Raw genomic sequence first — 634 nt, 5'->3', positions numbered from 1 at the left:
CTCCACTGCAGTCACAGTGCTGTCCATGATGGTGAGTTGGGGGAGTGCAGGGAGGTTTCTCCTGAAGTCCACGGTCATCTCCACAGTTTTGAGCGTGTTGAGCTCCAAGTTGTTGAGACTGCACCAGACAGCCAGCTGCTCGACCTCCTGTCTGTAAGCAGACTCATCACCATCCTGGATGAGGCCGATGACTGTAGTGTCGTCTGCAAACTTCAGGAGCTTGACAGAGGGGTCTTTAGAAGTTCAGTCATTGGTGTAGAGGGAGAAGAGCAGTGGGGAGAGAACACAACCTTGGGGGGCGCCAGTGCTGGGTGCTGGATGAGAATTTTCCTAGCTTTACTAGCTGCTGCCTGTCTGTCAGGAAGCTGGTGATCCACTGACAGACAGAGGTGGGCACGGAGAGCTGAGTTAATTTGGACAGGAGGAGGTTTGGGATGATGGTGTTGAAAGCCGAGCTGAAATCAACAAACAGGATCCTCACATAAGTCCCTGGTCTGTCCAGATGTTGCAGGCTGTAGTGCAGTCCCATGTTGACTGTATCATCCACAGACCTGTTTGCTCGGTAGGCAAACTGCAGGGGGTCCAGTAAGGGTCCAGTGATGTCCTTCAGATAAGCCAAAACCAATCTTTCAAA

Source organism: Sinocyclocheilus anshuiensis, unplaced genomic scaffold, assembly GCF_001515605.1.
Source record: "Sinocyclocheilus anshuiensis isolate Anshui unplaced genomic scaffold, SAMN03320099.WGS_v1.1 scaffold1212, whole genome shotgun sequence".
Lineage (NCBI taxonomy): Eukaryota > Metazoa > Chordata > Actinopteri > Cypriniformes > Cyprinidae > Sinocyclocheilus > Sinocyclocheilus anshuiensis.
This window is presented reverse-complemented; position numbering follows the sequence as displayed.